This window comes from Molossus molossus, unplaced genomic scaffold (genome assembly GCF_014108415.1).
Source record: "Molossus molossus isolate mMolMol1 unplaced genomic scaffold, mMolMol1.p scaffold_m16_p_6, whole genome shotgun sequence".
Taxonomy (NCBI): domain Eukaryota; kingdom Metazoa; phylum Chordata; class Mammalia; order Chiroptera; family Molossidae; genus Molossus; species Molossus molossus.
In genome coordinates, this window is record NW_023425399.1 from 116640389 (window position 1) to 116648190 (window position 7802).

Here is a 7802-nt window from a genome sequence, read left to right on the forward strand (position 1 = left end):
ATAAAAAAAACAAATAGCACACAAGCCTGCAAACCCAGGAGTGTTTTGTTACCGTTTTGTGTTTTATCTTTTAATCCTGGGCAGCGACTTACTTCGCTTTCTCTCGTGGTCACCTGTCAAAGCCGCCTGTCCCCTCCTCGCAGCCGGCAGAGTGAGGCCATGAACGGCAGGGGACAAGGACGGGCCGCCTCTGGCCAGGACCGGGGCCAGACGTTCAAGGTGCAGGTGCAGCAGGAAGGGTCGGCCTGGGCTCTTCCGGCTGCTCGGGTGGCTGGCAGCCCTGCTCACCCTCGGCTCCCGTCTCGCCTCTGTGGCCACGTGGCATTTGCTCCGTGTCTTTGTCCACATTTCCCTTCTGAACTCTGCCCCCGGTCCCTGGCCCCCACCCTCTACCTCCTGTCTCTATGCATCTGGCTGTCTGGATCCCTCGTGTAGGTGGGCTCAGGCAGTGTCTGTCGGGTTGTGACTGGCTCACTACACGGAGCATCGTGTCCTCACGGCCCATCCTTGCTGTCGGAACGTCCTCCCTTTGAGGCTGGGTGATGCTCTGCTGTCCAAGCGACAATCAGACACCAGGCTCTGCATGTCACCGGTGCTGCTGCAGAGCTGTGTCTGCGGCCCTGGGTGGGCGGCCGGGCTCCGGGCTGCAGGTGGACAAGGGCACCGTTCGCTTTCCATCCTCACGATTCCTCCTGAGGGGCCCGCTGGTCTGCGTCGGCATCTGACGAGAGAGGAGACACACTGGAAAGGTCCCGTGGTTTCCCCACAGTGAGGTAGGTGGTCAGTGTCTATCTGAGTGCCCTGCTGCATGGGGGCCCTGGAGGGCAGACCCAGCCCCCAGCTCCACCTCAAGGTGCCCGCGATGAGCCACTTGGGAGAGGTTCCAGAAGGTGTACGGACCACAGGCTGTGGGTCATCCAGATAGAGGTGCAAACCTGCCCAGCTGTCACCTGGCCTGGCACCTGGATCAGGATGGCGTCTTCATCTCTAGTATTGGTAAAACAATAGTATGCATTCCATAGAATGATGTGAGAATTAAAATCAGATCACCTATATGTGCAGTGAAACACAGTGTCTAGACATAGAAAGGGCTCAGCAAGGAGGAGCCAGTATTAATAGTACTAGAATCCTAATTTATGAGGGAAAACCGAAGTGGGGTCCATCCATCCATTGCAGTTTTATGCAGCCATTAACAACTGGGTTCACATTTGGTGTTCACAGACTTGTTTAATGCACGTGGACATTTTTATGCTACTTGACATTTTTTAAGCTTCCAAAATTATATACACTGTATGATTTCAATTATGCTTTTTAATTTTTTATTAAAATTTTTTATTAAAATTTTTTTATTGCTTTTACAGAGAAAGGAAGGAGAGGGAGAGAGAGAGAAACACTGATGAAAGAGAACATTGATTGGCCGCCTCCTGCATGCCCTCCACCGGGGGTCAGGCCTACAACCTGGGCACGTGTCCTGACTGGAACTTGAACAGGGGACCTCTTGGTGCAGGGTTGATGCTCAACCACTGAGCCACACCGGCCAGGCCAATTATGTTTACTTTTTTTAAAAAAAAGCAATAAAGACCTGGGAGGAAATAGGACCAAATGCTAATCGCGGTGTATCTGGGTTGCGGTGTAATGGGATCGTGCAGAACTATTTTTCTGCTTTGATACTATTTCCTGTGATGCAGCAACTATCTTTACAATTATAGTAAATAAAAGACGTAAGGGAAGTGAGTACGCACCAGTCCATCTCCTCCCCATCTCACAGGGTGCCCAGTGCGGGCTGCAGCGGCAGCACCAGGGTCGCCACCAGGGTCCGGGCCACGTGCCTGTCCAGTTCGTCTCCGTGGCGGCCAAGGCTGCAACCCCGCCCTGGTTCTGACAGTAAATACAACTGTGGCTTTTTATCAGGAACTTCAAGTGGCTCCCTGGTGTTGTCTGCGGGCCAAGACTGTCACTCTTATTTTAAGTCCCAAGCACAGATTAAGCTCCAGGATTAGAGTTTATTGGTTGAGCCCTTTGTTGATATGAATAGCAGGACCCGGGTACATGGGAGGCGTCTGCATAATCATGTATCTCAGTGCTGGTCACTCCTGCATCCAGTTGTAACCTGTCTCGTCATTTCTCATCACTGCCACATCCTGGCTCTTTCTCACAAGCAGGGGAGGGTAAGGAAGAGCCCGGAGGAGATGGAGGGCCCGAGGGAGCTCTCTGCCTGGAGGGCTTGGGGACTGGCTCTGGGTGCCCGAGGAGCAGTCGGGCCTCCTGACCCACAGGGAGGGAGCCAGCCTTCCAGAGATGGTCTCGCTGTAAACCTGCCACTGTCCGTGAGCCTGGTCAGGATCTCCAAGGCTGCCCCAGGGGAAGGCCCGATGGGATGATGCGTGTGTGTCCCCTGCCAGCAGGACGGTGCTCCCGAGGGTGGTGGGGTCCCATCCTCTCCTTTTCCTGCCCTCCCCCTACAGCTGCTCTCCTGACTGGAACCTCATGAGAAACGACTATAACTGGTGACTGCGGAGAACTGGTCGACGTTACTGCTTTCCTGGGAAAGTCCCTAAAACACTTCTGTGTGACTCTTCACTGAAGGGTGTGCAGGTGCTTCTCCTGGCCATGCTCTGTCCATCCCGGCTCCGATCTGTCCAGCTGCATCCTGAGGGTGATGGCGGGCCTGCCAGGGGGCTCCATGCCAGTGGGTCTGCTAGGAAGGGGAGCCCAGCAGAGCCCCGAGGACCCACGTCGAGGATGAGTCCCCGGATCCTGAGACCTCAGGCATACGCACCTCGTCCCCACCCTGCAGGCCCAACCCTTGGCCTCCCCACTCCCAGCGGGCACCGAGCTCCCAAGGAGGGTGCGGGGTGTGCAGGATGGGCTCGGGGGTCGAGGCAGGACTGGCAGGTGTTTCAGGCTTTGGTGGTATCAGACGCCCTGCTCCCCCTTTCTCTCCTGTTTCGTCCAGACCATCCTCCATCCAGGACAGGAGACCAAGGACAGGGCGAACTTTCCTGGAGTCTGTCTCTTCTAAGCCGTCCACTTGGAGGCTGGTAATTGCTTGTCGGTCGGTTGGCTAAGTGCAGTGATCTTCACTACTCCCCTCGAGTTCTGGGGGCCACGGAGCTCTGCTTCCCTCCTGGGGACACAGGAGGGCTTTCCAGGGTTTCACACCCACCCTCCCTGCACCCCACAAGGTAAGTGAGGTGCGTCCAAGTGGCGGCAACTCCGTTGTTCAGCAGGGCCCGCCAGACGTGGGGTCCCCAAGCCTCTTCTCTCTGCCTAGTGATGGGGCACCCTCCCACGGCCCTCGCGCACCCCCACGGAGGTCTGAGAAGGGAACGAGACGGCCTCTGTGCTTGCAGGCAGACGGAAACCTCCGTTTTTAAGCTCTGGAGGCCAAGTCAGGGCGTTAGCTGGTCACTGCACTGAGGGGGAGCATTTGCCCTGTGTCAACTCAACGGCAATTTGCAGAGTAGCTGGAACTCCTTCTAATGTTGTTCTTCTAAAAATAATTTACCCAGGAGTAAATTACGGAATTGTGCTGAATTGGCAGGCTTTCGTTTTTCTAAGTCAGTGGTTTTTGCCAAAGCTGTCCCCAACCACTCAGAATAAATGAACATTAGCTGTACTGCCCGTGCACGCCCGTGAGGCCACGCCATGGGCCCTGCCACACTGGGCTCCGTGGCCCCTTCACTCTGCACCCCCCGGCCCCGTGCGACCACCAGACGAAGGGCACAGTGGCTTTGCACTACTGTGCGACCCACCTGGAACCACACTGACCAGGATGCCCCGGGGGGGTGAGCAAGGCCTTCGAAGGGCAGCCCAGCCTGGGTTCGGGGTCAGGCCAGGCTATGGTTCTGAGACCCCAACAGTTGCTGACTTGACATTCAATAGTGGGTGGTGGTCTCTATTTGAAATAAAACTGGGGAAAGTGGGGACTCGAACTCCTTATGACTTCGCTAATTTCCCCAAAGGTTTGGTTGGGAAAGCAGATGCCGGGCCATGGAGACGAGAGCCGCCACTTCAAGGACAGACACAGGCGACCCGAGGAGGTGCTCTGAGCACGGCTGGGGGCCAGCGCCCACACGGGGGCCACACCCTGCATTAACCTGGGACCCTCGCAGCCCACGGTGAAACGGGGGACACCTTCCACACAGTCTTCATGACGTCGACTGAGCACGGGGACGTGTGTGGGCCTGTGAGCACCCGGCCCGTGGACCTGCGCCCTCACCACCTCCCAGGCTGGCTCGGTGCACAGCCGCTTCACAAACTGCCAGGCACCGGACCCCTGCGGCCACTTTCTTTTGGCCTGTGTTTCTGAAGCCTGGTCCTTTGGGTGGTTGGCTTTGTGTTGCTCTTGAGATGCGAGGGTGAGGTGGTGTTTCAGGTTCAGATGGGGCTCCCAAGGGCTTGATCTCACGCAGCGTGGGGGGCCCCACACAGCACAGGGTAATCTGTGACGCGCACGGTTCTCGGCCAGCCTGCTGCCCTGCCCGGGCCATCACACCTCGGGGGCCCTGAGCCCCAGGCTGCTTCCCTGAAAGGAGCAAGGTGAACCCGCACATTTCCGACTCTGCACTTCCTGCTTCCCACAGGTTGCTCTGTGCAGAGGAGGCTGGAGCAGCCTGGGGACTGTTTTCCGAAAAGTGGCCGCCACCTGCTGGGAGCCTGTGGAACTGCATGACAGGAGCTGACCCTGCGTCACCGCGGTTTCTTCCTGTTCCCAAAGGGCAGGTAATTCCGGGGCCTCCAGTCAGCTGGAAGGTCAGACTGACCCAGACTCCAGACTCTCAGAACAATAACGCAGGTGCGGGTCCCCTCTTGCCAACAAATAAGAGTAATAAAAGGGATTGACGTCAACAGATCTCTGCCCGATAAGCCATTGTTCAGGGATGTCCACTTCACCCGCCACAGACTGTTGCCGTGGCTCTGGGTGCTGCAACTGTGAGTTCATTGTCCCGAAGAAAAGGAAGTCCCGGAAAAGATACTTCTAAAAGCTTTAGGTCAAGTTCATTAAAATACAGCTTTTTGTGCAAGGCCCCACGCAGGTGGGGCTCCTACCACACTTGACACTCTGGTTGACCTCTCCCTTCCCCCACCCCCCACATACCATGTAGGAAAGGGGCAGGAATGGGTGGGGGTGGCTCACTGCTCATCCGAACAGACCCTTTTCAGAAATGTGGGTCCTGTTTGGAGAGTAAGTCCCTGGAATGAAAGTAGACAGCAGGCTTCCCTTCTAAACACCCGGGATTCCCGGAAGCAGTGACTTCAGTGGGAGAGTAGTTAACAGGGGCCAGAGAAGGCAAAGTGGGGGAGGGGGCCAGGGACCTGCTTCTGAATTCCAGAGGCGAACCATGACCACCAGCACACATGCACACAAGCACACACATATGCACACACAGGCAAAGCACTGATGGCATCACGGCCTTTGCAATCCACCAGAACAGGGGCCTGTTACTTCCATCACAGTGTGCCCTTACCTGAGGGACGAAGGTCCAGGGACTGTTCAGTTCCTGACTCCTCAATGAGGAAGAAGACAGCAGCCAACTTCCTGAGGATACCTGGGGAAACATCCGGTCCCAGAGGAAACTCAGCCGGGTCGTGTCCCTGAACTGGCAGGCATGCAGGGAAGGAGCTGTGGGGACCAGGAGTGACTCGGCTGGACCTCGTTGCGCGGTGTCAGGTGGAAGTGCTTGGTCCAGGCAGGGAGCTGGGGCTCTGCAGTTTGGAGAGCAGGGAACCCCTCGCTGTGCCGGGCGGCACTGCGCCCAGCTCACCTGCCCAAGTTCCTGGAGTCCCACAGCGAATCCCCAGAAAGCAGGGGGGTTCTCACTGACAATGTGGCACAGAGCCTGTCACTGGCCTCGCCTCCCGTTCTCTCAGCACCAACGTGCCCGTCCCAGTTTGTCCACGTGGAGTCATGGTGCCCAGCGGGCAGTGCAGAGCACCTGGGAAGTGGGCTCAGGCATGTCCTCCCTGTGTCCACCTGGACCAGGGCCCATGGGGAGAAGTGTGAGCCAGGAACCTCAGGTCTCAGACTCAGCCCTCCTGCCCATGCCCCAAGGAGGGTCTACTGGGGGAGGTGGCGGGATGGCATCAGTGTCTGGGAGGACTGCTTTGGCCAAATATGCGTGCGGGTCACAGGCCTCGGGAGAGAGGACGAAGACGGGAGGTAGCAGCCTTTGGAGGTCGGTAACCCCAGGAGCTGCTGGCTCTGAGGTCCCATCACCACCTGCTTCCTTCCTGCCTGCTCCAGCTCCAAGCGGGTGTGTGCGCCCACAGTGTGGGCCCCAGGCCTGGGCCTGCCTGGTGCTGATGCACTGGGGTGGTGTGTTTGTGGCTGTGGGGGTGCAGCAAGTTGTCCTCAGCTCCCCACCTCTCCAACGTCCCCCTCATGGTTCTCCCACGGAGCCCAGCCCACCTGGGACAGGCTGGAAAAGGCCTTCCCACTGCCGTTTTCAGGAAGCCCGTCCCAGCCCTCCCTGCTTGGGGGCTCCTGCTCCCACTCGGAGCGCCTTCTCTGAGCCATGTCTCGGGGGACACCACCTGCACTTCTGACATCTCTGAAGACCTGGTTGAGGACAGGAGCACTGCTGCTTTGCACCCACGCGATGAGCTGGCCTGCGTTACACTCACCAAGAACGTGCCACGGAGCAAAGGGAGGAGACGAGTGTGTGCGACCTGGGGGGGGCGCTGTTGTTTGCAGATGTGCGTGTTGTCACCACAGGCCTCTGCTGGTGTGCTGAAACCTCCTCAGGCCTCTGGAGTAGACAGGACACCCGTGGAGAGCTGGGAGAAGCCGTGCAGTCACACCTGACATGCTGTAAAGAGCTCACTGAGGTGTTGGACTTCCGCATCTCTCGTGGGTCACACTTCAGTGACGCAAAGGTGCTGATTCGGTGGAAGAGGGGCCGCCTGCCCAGCCTAGGGTCCTGGGGGCTCTGGACGCGAGGTAAAGGCTGCATCAGCACTCGCCCATCGTGGGCGCCCCCTGCTGCCTCCACCTGGGAGCACCTGGGAGTGGGAAGCCTGGTGGAAACACAGGTTGGAGGAAAAAAATAAAACTGGAAGGGCAGAGGGACAGGGCTCTGGGTGCCACTTCTGGAGTCCCAGCGCGAGCTCCCCAGTGCCAGGAACTCTGGGTTGAGCGGGCTGCTTTGGGAGGCTCCTGGGTGCCTGCCAGGGGCCCGTGGCAGATGCTGTCTGTAAACGGGCTCTGTGCAGGCGGAGTCCAAGGCAGCCGGATGCCGTGTCCCCTGCCAGTAGTGCCGCCAGCAGGCCTGTGACACAGGAAAATGCAAACGGGACCCCCATGTCTCAGTTCGCCTGGAATTACACCTGGCCGGCCCGCGGGCAATACTCCACAGGAAACTGAGCACAAGCGGCGGATGGACCGAACGTCGCCTCCAACAAGGAGGGTGGACGGACAGGGCGAGTCCGTGTGGGCAAGGGGTCCCACGACAATGGCATGTCTCTGCTCATGTCACTGACCAGAGGGCCCCAAGGACTCGGTCCCTTTTTCACAGCGCCCCCGCTTCCCCGCCCGCACCCAGCACACATTCCCAGAGCGGAGTCTGATGGTCCACACCGGAGACATCCACCTCCCCCCTGGCTGCCCGGCTCCCGGAGGCCGAATGTGGTCCGGCGTCCCCTCACTGTCCACACAACACGGCACGCGGGGCTCCCCCCGAGACCCTCCTGGGTGATGGGCTCAGGCCGCGTCGGACAAGCCACGCTGTGTCCTTCCGCCCTACTTCCCAGCCCTGATGACGGTATTCTGACCTTCAGATTGAAACGTTTGCTCAGCAAGT

General features: G+C 58.4%; 1 long non-coding RNA gene across 1 annotated transcript; it reads left to right on the forward strand.

The window, feature by feature from the left end:
* The first annotated feature begins 2080 nt into the window (after positions 1–2080).
* Positions 2081–3189, forward strand: LOC118618096. The gene is made up of 3 exons (XR_004957000.1): positions 2081–2168; positions 2466–2595; positions 2957–3189. It is a non-coding gene; the product is annotated as an uncharacterized LOC118618096 (long non-coding RNA).
* Positions 3190–7802: the final 4613 nt, after the last annotated feature.